Source organism: Triturus cristatus, chromosome 12, assembly GCF_964204655.1.
Source record: "Triturus cristatus chromosome 12, aTriCri1.1, whole genome shotgun sequence".
Lineage (NCBI taxonomy): Eukaryota > Metazoa > Chordata > Amphibia > Caudata > Salamandridae > Triturus > Triturus cristatus.
The window spans coordinates 811751540-811765973 of NC_140595.1; the positions used below are offsets into that span (position 1 = coordinate 811751540).

A 14434-nucleotide genomic window follows, 5' to 3' on the forward strand; every position below is an offset into this window, starting at 1 on the left:
TCTTCCACTCCACTGTCTTCCATTCCACTGTCATCCATTCCACTGTCTTCCATTCCACTGTCTTCCACTCCACTGTCTTCCATTCCACTGTCTTCCATTCCACTGTCTTCCATTCCACTGTCTTCCACTCCACTGTCTTCCATTCCACTGTCATCCATTCCACTGTCTTCCATTCCACTGTCTTCCACTCCACTGTCTTCCATTCCACTGTCATCCATTCCACTGTCTTCCACCCCACTGTCTTCCATTCCTCTGTCTTCCATTCCTCTGTCTTCCATTCCACTGTCTTCCATTCCACTGTCTTCCACTCCACTGTCTTCCATTCCACTGTCTTCCATTCCACTGTCTTCCATTTCACCATGTCCTTCTGCCAGCCACTGTCCTCGAGCAGTTCAGTCTAGCTGGTTCAATGTAGGTGAACCAGGCCTACAGATCTCAAGCTGCAAACTTGTTAAATGAAAATCCAGAACTGGAACATGGAAATTCTCATGACATGGAGTTATTTAGTAACCTCGAGGGTAACCGGAACTGGAGCTTACATCTGCCATGCATGATTCGAACCACTTGTAATAGGCGTTGCAAAAGAATAACGTTGCACATCCCAAGGGCAAGCAAAACTGCAAAAAACTAATTTTCCATCGAAAAGAGCAATTCTGCTGTTTATAGTGGGGCTGGCAGAAATTGTTTCCTGCAAAATATACTTTTCAGGATATTTTTCTGCTTTTTAGGTCGGGCCTACAAGACCGCGCATACGCTGTATGTTGCGAGGCATATTGTGGCTTACCAGGAACATAAAGGGGCTTGGAGCCTGCCACCTCCTTCCCATTGGTTGACTTGCATTGTCACGCTTTTTTGCCTGCATCTTATTTGTGCCCCAGCTGCTCGGCCTTGTGTTTGTCCCTCCCACAGGGCATTGCCAATATACAATATCTTTAATTCACTGACGACGCTCCTACTTTTTTTCCCAATAGAATGCATGCGTTTTTGAGACGTGTCCGCCCCTACACTCCGTGTTGCTCGCTGTTGCCCGGTTGCTTCTACCCGCCCCTCCCTCTTACGCTTGCCTGTGTGCTTCTCCGGTTTGCCTTCACCCACCCATGCCCTCCATTTTGCTTTCCGACAACCCCGGTGTTGCTTTCTCTCCCACCCTCCACTGTTGGTTTTGCGCCCACCTCCATGTTGCTACAGCACCCCCATCCTCCCCTGTATAGCTTCACCATCCACCAACCCTCTCCCATGTTGCTTTGACATTCCCCCCACCATACTCCATGTTGCTTCTGCTCCCCTTCCCCACCCTCTTTAAAAAAATGCTTTTGCGTGGTTTCTTTTGTTTTTAGTTAGGGATCCAACTCAGATCAGTGACTAAAAGAAAGCAAAAGCAGGTGTAGTTTTGTAGGATCTGGGATTTATAATCCTGTTTTATAATGGAACAAACAAGACATAAAGTCCCAGAACTCAAGAAAAAAAAACCTGGACTGGAGCAGCACGTCACACCTGGACATAAGGGAAACCTTCTATCAGTCCTGGCTCTTTAGCCAGCATCACTCTGCATTCTGGAATGTGTGGGTAATCATTATTCACTGAGCAGGGGACTAAAAATCCAAGCCTGCAAAGTGGCATCAGATGAAACTCCAGGCCTGGCCAAAGGTGCCAGCTATATCCTGTGAACACAAGGGACGGCCGTGCCCTACAGGAGGTCAAGAGGGAAAAAGAAGAAAACAAAAGGCAGGGGTCTGGGGAAAGAGAGGAAAAGAAGAGAACATAAGGTAGAGGTCTGGGGAAAGAGAGGAAAAGAAGAGAACATAAGGCAGAGGTCTGGGGAAAGAGAGGAAAAGAAGAGAACATAAGGCAGGGGTCTGGGGAAAGAGAGGAAAAGAAGAGAACATAAGGCAGAGGTCTGTGGAAAGAGAGGAAAAGAAGAGAACATAAGGCAGGGGTCTGGGGAAAGAGAGGAAAAGAAGAGAACATAAGGCAGAGGTCTGGGGAAAGAGAAGAAAAGAAGAGGAAGAAGAAGACGGGGCAAGAAGGGTGAAAGGAAGGAAGCAATGGTGAAGACTGAAAAGGAGGTAGAGGATGGATGCGAAGGAGGAAAATGGCAGAGGAGGAGGAAGATGGGAGAGGATGAGGATGATGGCAGAGGAAGAGGAAGATGGAAGAGGAGGTAAATGATGAAAGAGGAAGAAGACGGAAGACGAGGAGGAATATGGCAGAGGAGGAAGAAGATGGTAGAGGAGCAGAAAGATGGAAGAGGAGGAGGAAGATAGAAGAGGAGGAAAAAGATGAAAGAGGAAGAAGAAGAGGAAGAAGATGCAAGACGTGGAAGAGGAATATGGCAGAGGAGGAAGATGGTGGCACAGGAGCGGAAAGATGACAGAGGAGGAGGAAGATGTGAGATGCAACAGGACGAGGAGGATGGCAGAGGAGGAGGAAAACTGCAGAGGAGAAAGAAGATGGCAGAAGAGGAAGAAGATGGAAGAGAAGGAGGAAGACCGCAGAGGAGGAAGAAGATGGCAAAGGAGCAGGAACGATGGAAGAAGAGGAAGATAGAAGAAGAGGAAGATGAAGTGGGTGAAGAAGATGGCGGAGGAGGAAGATGGTAGAGGAGGAACAAAACGGAAGAAAAGGAGGATGGAAGAGGAGCAAGATAGCAGAACAGGAAGAAGATTGACGGGGAAGATGGAAGAAGAGGAGGAAGGTGGCAAAGAAGAAAGAAGATGGCAGAGGAGAAGGAATATGGAAGAAGAGAAAGTGGAAGATGGAAGAGGCGCCGGAAGATGGCAGGAGAGGAAGATGGAAAAGGGGGGAGAAGATGGCAGAGGGGGAAGAAGATGGAACAAGAGGGGTAAGATGGAAGTAGGAGGTGGATGAAATTTCAGAGGTGGAAAAAGATGGCACAGAAGGAGGAAGATGGAAGAAGAAGAAGAAAATGGCAGAGGAGGAAGATGGCAGAAGAGGAAGAAGATGGCAGAGGAGGAGGAAGATGAAGTGGGGAAAGAAGATGTCAGAGGAAGAGGACAATGAAGAAGGAGGAGGAAGATGGAGGCAAAGGAAGAAAATGACAAAGGAAGAAGAAGATGGCAGAGGAGAAAGAAGATGGAAGAGAAGGAATAAGATGGAATAGGAGGAGTAAATTGGGAGGAGGAAGATGTCAGAGGCGGAAGAAAATGGCAGAGAGGAGGAAGATGGAAGAGAAGAAGGGAGATGGCAGAGGAAGAAGAAGATAGCAGAGGAGGAGGGAAGAGGAGGAAGAAGATGGAAGGAGGAGGAAGATGGCAGAGTAGGAGGGAGATGGCAAGGCAGGAGAAAGGTGCAATAGGAGGAAGAAGATGGCAGAGGAGGAGGGAGATGAAAGAGAAGGAGAAAGATGTCAGACGAAGAGGACTGAAGGGGACAAAGAAGATGGCAGAGGAGGAGAAATATGAAACAGTAGGAGGAAGATAACAGAAGTGGAGGACCTTGGAAGAGGAGGAGGAAGATGAAAGGAGGAGAAGATGGCAGGAGAGGAAGGTGATGGCAGACCAGGAGGAAGATCGCAGAAGAGGAAGAAGCTGGAACAGGAGGTAGAAGATGGCAGAGGTGGAGGAAGAGGAGGAAGGGGAAGAGGGTAGCAAATATGAGGAGGTAGTAGATGAGAAAGTCTTGAAGGGGAGTAAGAAGAAGAGCGGCGAAGGTGATGAATTGAAGGGAGGCTAAAGGTCGTGCGAAAAAGAGAAGGAGGAAGGAGAAGAGGAACCGGAGCAAAAGAAGACGAGGAAGAAGCGAGCAGAGCTGGTTTCCAGCAGGATCACGAGTGAGGGGGGGGGGGGGGCAGGAATGCACCCGAGAGGTCTTGAAGCATCTCTGTTCAAAACCCAGGCCCCCGACCCTGTACTGTACCCCGAGAACTCTGGACACCTTCAAACAACAGTGGAAAATAAGCTGCCACCTCCTTACGCCCCCCCCCCCCCACACACACACACACAAATATAGCGGCTCCTGCCTTTCATCTGCAGTCACCCTCTTGCACACCCCCACCATGACTCGAATGGGGAGGGGCATTCCCTGACTCTCAGAAGTCCACCCCCTACTGACCCCTTGCCGGCTGTCTGCAGTCCCCCCCCCAAGACTCCACTTGGGGAGGGGCATTCCCTGCCTCTCAGAGCTCCACCCCCTACTGACCCCTTGCCGTCTGTCTGCAGTCCCCCCCCCCCCCCCCCCAAGACTCCACGTGGGGAGGGGCATTCCCTGCCTCTCAGAGCTCCACCCCCTACTGACCCCTTGCCGTCTGTCTGCAGTCCCCCCCCCCCCCTCTCAAGACTCCACGTGGGGAGGGGCATTCTGCAGTCACCCTCTTGCACACCCCCACCATGACTCGAATGGGGAGGGGCATTCCCTGACTCTCAGAAGTCCACCCCCTACTGACCCCTTGCCGTCTGTCTGCAGTCCCCCCCCCCCAAGACTCCACGTGGGGAGGGGCATTCCCTGCCTCTCACTGCCTCTCAGAGGTCCACCCCCTACTGACCCCTTGCCCTCTGTCTGCAGCCCCCCCCCCCCCCCCAAGACTCCACGTGGGGAGGGGCATTCCCTGACCTGAGGTCCACCCCCTACTGACCCCTTGGCTTCTGTGTGCAAACTGCAGTCACCCCCGAGCCCATGACTCTGCTGGGGAGGGGGCTCTGCGTGCCCCCTGCCTGCTGGATAACGCCGCCCCCACCCCATAGCCCCCTCCCCGGGCCCCAGCTGGCGCGCGGTAGCTGTCACCGCTGCTGCTGCGTGCTGACTCCTGGGATTTTAGGCGAATAAGAGGCTATTTTTGCTGCAGGTGTAAATTTATTCTAGAGATCAGCCCGGCGCGCGTGCAGCGAGGGAACATTTCTGCTGCTCCCCCTCCCTCTCCACCCCCCCCCCCCCATCTCCCCTCAGCAGTGCAAATCAACCCTAATCTGAGATTCCGATGCAGCGCTCCCACCCGCCCCTAGTACGACGCACGTGCACGTAAAGTACGCAGCAGCACGCGCGCACGCACAATGCAATCAAATGTATGGAGGGCAGAGGAAGGAACATAGATCTGGTCTCTCAAAAAGGGTGCTCCTCGGAGAGCACATAGGGTGCGAGAGTGAGTGGGGGTGGTCTTTGGTGTGCGAGACTAAGTAGTGAGCGCCTGCAGGTGTCATGTCTGGGAGCTGCTGGTTGCTGCTGAGTGTGAGTATCCGAGTGCTCGCCGCGCCTGAGTGTAGGTAAGGAGGTCTCGTGTGGAACTGTGCGTCATTCACGGATTTGCACAACTTGTGTACATGTATGAATCCAGTACCATGTTTGTATGTATACGGAGGCGACCCTTCTGCTTGTGCATACGCGAGTTTCATGTATTCATGTGCACCTGTGTGTCTGTGCATAAGCGATGATCAGTTTTATGTTTCTATACGTAACCAGCACTTGAATCGGTGTATAAGCGACACATGTGTCTATGCATCCGACCCTTATCAATACGTGCATAGCAGGTGTCACGTGTGCATGTGTATACGTAAGCTCCACTATGAGTGTGTATAAATGAGTAACATTTGTATCTGTGTTCGTGATAGAAATGGGAACTTGTGCATAAGCAACTGTCCCTACTGTTTGTATGTATATATGTAGGGCACTTGAGACTTTGTGTTCATGTGAAAGCGTATACATGTGTGGTACTTGTGTTTGCGTGCACGAGCGAGGGTCGCTGTTAACGAGAAAGTCCCCTGTGGCACTCACACCTCTGTGTGTATCAGCAATTGTCATGTATGTATGTGTACATGTAAGTGGCACTAGTCTTTGTTTTGGTGAGTAGCACTTGTATTTGAATGTGCCCGTTAGTGACACCTGTGTCTGTGTGAGTGAGCAGCACGCGCGTGTGCCTAGGCTTACATGTGAGTCTGTCTAAATGACAGTCCCACGGGTGCCTGTGTATACTATGTATGGTACGCGTGTCTGTGTAAAAGTGAATGCTATATGTGAGTGCCATGTTTATCTGCACATACATGAATGACACTTGTTTCAGTATATAAGTAAGTGGCACTTGTGTGTGAGTGCATACGTGGGTGGCCCTGGCATCTGTGTGTAGCTATCTTGTGTCTGTGACTAGCACTGCGTATGACTGAGTGATCTTGTGTCTGTGTGTCATTGACTAACCCGTGTATGTTTTTGAGTGAGTGACACTTCTCTCTGATGCAAGAGGTCTAAGGTGCTAGTGTCTGTGAATGTAAGGAGGAGGCACGTGTTTGTTATTGTGTCTGTCAGTGGTTCTTGTGTCTGTGTGCATGTCTGTGTCGTTTGCGTCTACATACAAATGAGTGAAACGTGTCTGTGTCTAATGAGCGGGCACTTGAGTACCTGTGTGTGTATGCAAGTGGCACTTGGGTTTGTTTTTATTTGTGAGCAGCACTGGGTTCTGTGTATATGAATGAGTATTACTTGCATCTCTACAAAAATAAGTGACCCTTGTGCCCGTGTATAAATAAGTAAGTGATTTTTGTGTCTGTGCGGGAGTAATTCTGTGTTATACACACACACACACACACATATATGGTTACAAACACACACATATATATATATACATACATACACATATATATACACACACACACACACACATATATATATATATATTCCCCCCACATAGGGAAAATTACATTATAGTTAGGTGAAAATGTGAATTTATACATAACAGTTTAAAGAAAACAAAACACTGAATTCCCTAGTTCTACTTAAATGAAGTAATTGTAACTTGCACACTCATTATGCACAGTGATGTCATTAATTATGTAATTTCAGATGCCATCAGTAATGTTATCAATGATATCATAGAACATGTTATGAGTGATATAATATCTGAGGTCATATGTGAGGCCATAAGCTGTGCATGGGGAGTGCACAAGTTATAGTTGCTTCATTTAACTATAACTAGTGAATTTCAGTGTTTTTTTTAGTTCAAAATGTTACATTTTAATTTACTTTTTTACTTAACTATAATGTCACATTTACCTTTGTTTTTTCAGTGAATTTCTGAGTTTTGTTTTTAGTAAGTAAGATATTTTTACCATGCCTAACTATACCATCATTTTAACCATGGCTTTTTAGTGAATTTGTACGTTTTTTTTTTAAAGAAAATGTTTTATGAATGCTATTACCATTCCCTGGCGTGGGGCCAAACCCGGCACTCATGGCCTTTGCCCGTGTGCGAGATGGGAAGGCCACAGAACCTGGTCTGTGACCAGGCCCTTTACCTAAATCCCCCCTAGGCCCCCAACCCTCGATCGTACGCAGCATTGGGTTGGCCAAGAGGTCTGGCCCGCCACAAGGGACATCCACCCTACTTACCTTTTAAAAACAGTTTGTTTTTAAATCATGAGGATCTCTTGCTGGAGTAAGGGGGTGTCGTGCTGGCTCCCATGAGAGTTCCCCGGTATTGCAGCAACCCCATTTTTTGTAATTATTTGGCCAAGGGAGAAATGTGTACCCCTACCCTGCCTCCTTACACTTTTTAATTACATTTTCTGGGCACTGGGCCCGAGTCTACCTGTCCTATAGTGATGGCAGCAACATTTTTCCTTATGTTGTGGCCAGCCAATCAGAGTGTGCCCCTCCAGGGCTTTTGGGAGCTTCTTGCTCCCACAGTAGCAAAGAGGCTGATGGGAAAAAAAACCTCTTGGCCAATCATATCATTTGAAGGTATGTGAAGTTGCTTGGCTACAGGACTTCCATAGGACTCCTGTGGACCCAACCGTCCAGACATCTATACATTTTAAACCTTCCTCTCTACTGAACGGATTTACATCAAATAAAAAATAAAAAAAACACTTTCTGGGCACAAATCTTGATTTATGACAAATTTGATGTAAATCCCTTCAGCTGCTTTGGCTGTAGCATTGTTCACAAATATTTGTGGAAATTATATGGGGAAATTGCATTTGGGGACCAATTTCAGACTTGCCCCCGCTTGACGGCTCACCCTTAAACTTTACTCAGAGCTGAGGCAGATTCACTTTTTTTGGACAGTTTTGTGAAGATTCGTCAAACGGTGCCAAAGTTATTAGCAAAACACAATTTCCTATGGTAACTAGGTCCTAAACATAACTACACAGTGGTGACCATTATTATATATATATATATATATATAGATACTGATACACTGACAATTGTGTCTATGCCTGTATGTATAATTAAAAAGTGCTGTGTGACTGTGAGCGATGCTTGTGTATGTGATTATGATTGTGTGCCTGTATATACATGTATGTCGTGTGCACCTGCATGTACGTGCAAGAGTTGTGTGTATATGTGCTTGCGTTTTGGCATCTACTGTGTTTACATTTGTGAATGTTGTGGGTGTGCCTGTAAGGCTTTATGATTGGCACATGCGCCTACATCTGCTTGTGACTTTTGTCCACATGTTTGTATGTAATTGGGTCATGGTTTTATCTGTGTGTGTGTGAAACATATTTATATTTGTATGTGCTAGTAAATTGGATGTGTTTTTGTGAATGTTGTTTGTGTCTAATTTTACTAGTAAGTTGGGTTTGTTTAATGTATGTGGTTATGAGTTGAATGTGTGTGCAACCCCACACACTGTGGCATTATATGTGAGCCTGTATATGCCTGTGAGACATATGTATGTAGAGGTTTGGGAGTAGCGTGTGCATGTGTTTTATTTGTATGTGTGTAAGTGATGCATGGGGAAATATGCTTGTGAGAGGTTTGTGAGTTGGTGTGGTTTAAATCTGCTGGTGTAGAGAATGTCAACGTGATGTCTGTATTTGTACAATCTGTATGTGCTGAGAGTGAAGTGTGATACGGCCTTGTGGTTGGTGCGTCTCTGCATGTGCCTGTGAATGATGTCTAATTACATGTGTGTGTGTGCGCGCACGTTAGTGGTGTATGATTCTACGTGTGCATGTAAGTGATTTGTATATATGTGCATATTTCTTATTGTGTGTGCCTATGTGTTTTTAGTGGTCTTTATGTATGTATGTGTTTGTGAGTGGCTGGTCTCTTTTTGTCTTTAAATGGTCTGTATATGTTTGTGTGTGTACATATGTGTTGGTGGGTGGTATGTTTAGTGCCTGTGTATGCATGTGAATAGAGTGTGCCTGTGTGTGTGCGTTTGGAGAATATGTGTGTGCGAGAGGTGTGTGAGTGGTAGATGTATCTGTGAGTATCATGTCCCTGGGAGCGATGTTTGGATGTCAGATGCAGCTGTGTGTGCTCCTGAGCGCTGTGTGTGGCTGCATGTGTTTGTGAGTGGTGTGTAGCTGTATTTGCTTGTGGGTGTCTGCTGCAGCACATATATGTGCTTGTGAGCAATGTTGGTGAGTAGTGTGTGTCTTGTGTTTGCTAGTGGTGTGTGTGTATCTGTGTTTGTGAGTGATGTGGGTGGGCACTGCACCTGTGATTGTCATGCACAGAACTATAAGATGTATTTGCAGTGCATGACCGTTCCTGAATGTCTGCAACCAATAGGTTTCTTGAACAGAATTAAAGACACCACCGTTTAGTAACCGCAGTGCTCTGAAGTAAGTGAAAGGCAACACTAAGCGCTATACAAACAAATCAAAAGAATGAAAGCAAAATATAACAGAGACGAGCAACGACCCCCAAACCAAGGGAAGGGAAAGGTACAGAAATGGGGGAAGGGGTACATCGTGATGCGCGAACTGCACATTAAAAGGCACCCCTAAATACAAACGCACGAGAGGTAAGGGGGGCACAGATGGCGGCTTATGGCACCCCCCAGGAATGGTCACAGGCTGGGTGAGATCCGCACAGAGCGCAGCACATCCCTCCGAGCCGAGGTTTGCTCCCAGCCTGGTACCCAGCAACGGCGCGCGCCGCCTCCCTCCCTCCCAGCCTCCGACATTTACCTCTTCAGCATCCGTCGACGGCAGGCTCCGGGCGACGTCGGCGAGGATTAAAAACAAAATGGCAAAGAAAGGACGGGTGGGAGAGATGCGGGTCCGAGGCAGGGTGCTGCCGGAAGGTGCCTCGACACTCCTCTCTCACGGCGACATCTCAGGCCGTTGGACCGGGGTGGGCGCAGAAAAGGCAGACATCCAACCTGCCCCGCCGGGCTGGACCAACGCTGCCCGGGCCTGACTCTAGGCTGCAGCCGCGAAACTCGGGGCGAACCAATCCGGCATTCCTGGCGAACCGCGAACCTTCACCGGGGACGGGCTCCCCCCCAGACCCTCATCTCTGTCGCCGACACCACCGCGACATGGGGGATGCAATCACGCACAATCCGCGTTGCCTCCGTCTGCCGGGCGGAGGGGTCGTGGGAATTATAGAGATATATTCTTCAGTGTCACCATATCTAGAGTCGCTACCGCAAAAATAAAAAATAAAACCCAAAAAATCTTCCTCCTCCACCGGGGCCAATCAGACGACGAGATCCCAGAACCCACGATCCTCTCAAACAGGTGGGAAAAGAAGGGAAAATTCAGGGCTCTTGCGGGAGCGACTTGGGAATGTGGAAAAGAGGGCGACGGAGGAGGCGAGGCTGAGCCGTCATTCCTCGCCGGCTGGGGCTCGGGGGCCAGGCATCTGACGAGGGGATGAGGAGGTGGGGGCTGCTATCGGCGAGTGGGGGGGCACTGCGGCCCTCTGCGTCCCTCCGCGTCCCTCCATCACCGGTCCATCTCTCCGGGTCCCCACAAGAGAGGTGCGCTCGCCGTCTCCCCCTTTTTTTCCGCGGAACCGACAAGGATCGAGTCGCTTTCGCGTCGGCGCCCCCCCACCACCTTACTCACTCACTCCCACTGCCCTCCCACCCGCAGACCCCGCATCACACAGTGACGACATTCAGCAGAGGCCCTTTAAAGCGCCAGCGCCCCGGAAAGCCGTTCCATTTCCCAATTATTCCTAATTCACGTTTTATTCTGCCTCCCTATCGTCTTGGGTCCCTGCCAGATCGTATTCTTGGATTTGCCCTTCCCAATAGGGAATAAAAAACAGTGCCGCTTAAATTGTATTTGCTGCCGCAGCTCCTACAACGTATGGAATGTCAAGAAGGCGTTTTGCATATAGCGCTTAATACCACAGCGCCGCGGTTTCATAACGGTCCAAATAGCATTCTTTACTGTTACTCAATTTTCCTAATTTTATCAACTTTAGAAAGGTGAAAGACGGAGTCCACCGTGAAGCCAGCAGGCTGCATAGATACACCTGCAGCAGGTGCATTAACCCAGCGAGTTATCTTACATCTTACGCATTGCTCAGAACTGATATGTTTTGAACTGCCTTGTGTGTGTGGGGGGGGGGGGGGGAGGGGTGCACATGCCCCACGCATTTACCGGTATCAGTGCACTCCCCCCACACATACCACAACCCCCATGTCAGACTGTCGCTTCCTTCCCCTTTTCCAGCGCCCTTGGTTCCCCCTGCCTCTACCTGCCGTCTCCCCCATGCCTGTAGAGGGCGCTGGCTGTCGGGGTGTGCTGGGGCTGGGCACGGTTGTGCCACACACTTTCACCACACTCTGCACGTGCCACTGTTTGCCCCTGAGGGAATCTCTGTTCGCAGTCCTGCCACAGAGGGGGCCTGACAGACCCCCATGATGTCTCGGTCCCATACCCCCCCCCCCTCCTCGTCAAACGCAAACGCTTTCAATGATGCATGAGTAAAAAAAACGATGCATAATTCACAAGTGCTTATGTTTTTATATGGCTGCTGCCTGGACCGGTTGTTGGTCACTGCGAACAGCCGAGCCTCTGGCTGCCTTCTGCCTTATGCGTACTGTGGAATGTCACCTTGTCAAGTTGTCATGCACTATACCATGGCATAGCATGGCATCATTGGTATGCTATCGTATGGAGTGATAACATGTTCTCTTATGTTATACCTTGGGCCACTGGAATTATGCGGCAGGACAGCGTTACATTATGCTGCCAAAAAGGCAAATTATGCAGCGTAATGTGGCATATTTTCTGTTAATATAACGTCATTATTTTGGCATTTGTGCACACGATAACTGTGAAAAACGCCTTTCAGAGGGCCACGGAGCAAGCAGGTGCTACTGAGCCCCACCACGGGGGCTGAGGGCGTTTACTCCTGATGCCCCGGGGCCCGAGCTACTATGGGTGCAGAGCAACTGGCCCAAGTACCCCTTCTGCACTTGACTCTCAGTGGTAACATGCTCCGAGCAGAACCAGGCTGTCCGAAGGGGAGGAAGGCGTGAGGCTTACACTGGCCCAAGTCTCAAACCACCCCTGGCACCAAGATGATTGCCCAGCACCATACTTGTTTTTATGAAAGAAAGAGCATTTCAATGTGAGCACACACAGTATCGAGGCGGTGCACTAACCAATGCCCGCAGTCTCTTAAGGTCGGCGCTAGCGTCGTCTGTCGCAGTATCCCGCGTCCCTGCATCCCTGTCTGTTGAGGCTGGTTATTCCCCCATCAATATGAGAGGAGACTCTCAGATGAGGCCTACCCTACTCCCCACATGACCAAACTCCAGTTTGGCATAAAGAGTCACCATTAAGAGCGCTCCGCACTAAGTTCATGCAAGTCCCCAGCAGGCCTGCTGTCCTCAAGCAGTCTCAGCCGATCTGATTGCAGCTGGCAAGTGCAGGAGGATGACGGCTTGTCTCAGCAGGCACCAGTCTCCGATGCTGAGGGTTCGACCTCTTGCGGTAATTTCCTGATGACTCATCGGGCCTCGTTCAGTCTCCGGACAGCTTGCATCAGCGTTGGACATCGTCCTCCACGGCTCCTCGCAATCAGTAAGTGGTCCTCACCAGCAGCCTGGGCTCGAGGGGCCCGGGCAATGGTCCTGCTTGCACAGTGGCCCCTTCCTGGTGCATGGTGGCCGCTGGGGGGCTCTGCACATGTCCTACGGCCCGTACATCACGGCAGCCCCCACTTGGCGGATGGGAGTCATTGATGATTGTTCCATAAGAGCTATGACCTTACTTCACACTGGCCCCCCCCAACTGACATACAGAGGTGACCAACTGGCACTGCAGCAACAGTCCCGACCGGACGGGACATCTCACTTTTTAGCCCACCATAATCTACTCGGCAGGATCCATGCTGGGCCAGGCTCCCTCCAGCGCTCTCCTCTTCACAGGGTCCCCTGGTCTTGGCATCCTTGGAGCCCGCACCTCCGCCTGGGCCAACACCTGGTGGCCCTCCACCCTCAGGAGCCCACCCACCCAGACAGATCACGCTCGGAACCTCGGCATAATCCTCGACTCGTCCCTCTCCATGAACTGCCAGATCAACGCCGTCGCGTCCACCAGCTTCAACTGCCTCTGCATCCTCCGCAAGACCTTCAAATGGATACCACCCGACTGCAGAAAGACAGTCACTCACGCACTCATAACCAACAGACTAGACTACGGCAACGCCCTCTATGCCGGAATCAACAAAGCTCTTCTACACAAACTCCAAACCATCCAGAACACTGCAGCTAGGCTCATTCAAGGGACACCGCGCCACGAACATATGTCCCAACACCTTCGAAGCCTCCACTGGCTCCCCGTCGAGAAGAGGATCACCTTCAAACTCCTCACCCACACCTACAAATCCCTCAACAACATCGGACCCAAATACCTCAACGACCGAGTCTGTTTCCACGTACCCAAGAGGAACCTCCGCTCCGCTGACCTCGCCCTGGCAGAGGTCCCCCGCATCCGCATCCGCATCCGCAGAAACAGAACCGTCGGGAGAGCCTTCTCCTACATAGCAGCCAAATCCTGGAACAAGCTCCCGGTCAACATCAGACGCTTCTCAACCCTCCACATGTTCAGGAAGGACCTCAAGACCTGGCTCTTCGACTGACCCGAAGCTGCTCCCCCCGAGCGCCTTGAGACCCTCACGGGTGAGTAGCGCACTCTATAAACCACTGATTGATTGATTGATTGGCAGGCAGGCAGAAGGCTGGTGCTCCAGGCTCAGGGCAAGTAGGATTGACTCCAGGATGATGGCACCTCACCCAGCAGGGAGACTAGCAGGCCTTGGTCCTGGTTCCACCAGCAGCTGGCAATCTTGGTGGTCTTCTGACTGAACAGTGCTGTCGAACCAAGTGTGAGAAGCTCCCATCTTTATAGTCCGGGTCCCGATACATGTGATTTAGTGTCTGCTCCATTGTAATTGTGTTTGTGGGTGTCGGCTCCGTCGGGGTGCTCTCGCCCCTTCACTGCTCTTCATCAAAGGATCAGACTGCAGCGGCAGGAGTGGCTCCTGCTATGATTGACAGACCAAGGGAGTAAGCGGGGATCACACCTGGCTCTCCGCCGCCACTGGAACGTGCCTCATAAAGGTGCAAAGCGCTGAGCCTTCCTTTCCATCAATATTCCCTGGTCCACACTGGCAGCTAGGCCAGGGCAAAAGTTAAATTACGCTGTTGAAATTCGCACAAAACTAGTTTTGAAATTTCACATTGCGCTTGTTACGCGAAATTCACAAAATGACATCATTACTCCACTTT

General features: G+C 50.1%; 1 protein-coding gene across 2 annotated transcripts in view; it reads right to left on the reverse strand.

Annotated features, from left to right (window-relative positions):
• Positions 1-10731, reverse strand: part of NLGN2 (neuroligin 2) — a 398108-nt gene extending 387377 nt beyond the window's left edge. For both annotated transcript variants that reach the window (XM_085639182.1, XM_085639181.1), the window contains exon 1: positions 9867-10731. The gene's annotated coding sequence lies outside the window, so the exon portion shown is untranslated. The remainder of the gene's footprint in view (positions 1-9866) is intronic.
• Positions 10732-14434: the final 3703 nt, after the last annotated feature.